Genomic DNA, 1045 nt, shown 5'->3' on the forward strand with positions numbered 1-1045 from the left:
GGCTGCGAAACTTTCGCATGCATAAGGGCACTTTCCTGGAACTTTGTGACTTGCTTTCCCCTGCACTGAAACGCCATAATACAAAGATGAGAGCAGCCCTCACAGTGGAGAAGCGAGTGGCGATAGCCCTCTGGAAGCTTGCAACGCCAGACAGCTACCGGTCAGTCGGGAATCAATTTGGAGTTGGAAAATCTACTGTGGGGGCTGCTGTGATGCAAGTAGCCAAAGCAATCACTAAGCTGCTGCTACGAAAGGTTGTGACTCTGGGAAACGTGCAGGCCATAGTGGATGGCTTTGCTGCACTGGGATTCCCTAACTGTGGGGGGGCGATAGATGGAACCCATATCCCTATCTTGGCACCGGAGCGCCAGGGCACCCAGTACGTAAACAGGAAGGGGTACTTTTCAATGGTGCTGCAAGCACTGGTGGATCACAAGGGACGTTTCACAAACATCCATGTGGGATGGCCAGGGAGGGTTCATGACGCTCGCGTATTCAGAAGCACTACTCTGTTTAAACGGCTGCAGCAAGGGAATTACTTCCCAGACCAGAAAATAACAGTTGGGGATGTTGAAATGCCTGTCGTTATCCTGGGGGATCCAGCCTACCCCTTGATGCCATGGCTCATGAAGCCATACACAGGCAGCCTGGACAGTGGTCAGGATCTGTTCAATTACAGGCTGAGCAAGTGCAGAATGGTGGTGGAATGTGCATTTGGCCGTTTAAAGGCGCGCTGGCGGACATTACTGACTCGCTCAGACCTCAGCCAAACCAATGTCCCCTATGTTATTGCTGCTTGCTGTATTCTCCACAATCTCTGTGAGAGTAAGGGGGAGACCTTTATGGCGGGGTGGGAGGCTGAGGCAAATCACCTGGCCGCTGATTACGCACAGCCAGACACCAGGGAGATTAGAAGAGCACACCAGGAAGCGGTGCGCATCAGAGAAGCTTTGAAAACGAGCTTCATCAATGGCCAGGGTACAGTGTGACTGCTGTGTTTGTTGATGAACACCCACCCCAACTTGACTGACTCATTCCCTGTTAG

Source organism: Mauremys mutica, unplaced genomic scaffold, assembly GCF_020497125.1.
Source record: "Mauremys mutica isolate MM-2020 ecotype Southern unplaced genomic scaffold, ASM2049712v1 001060F_np12_obj, whole genome shotgun sequence".
Lineage (NCBI taxonomy): Eukaryota > Metazoa > Chordata > Testudines > Geoemydidae > Mauremys > Mauremys mutica.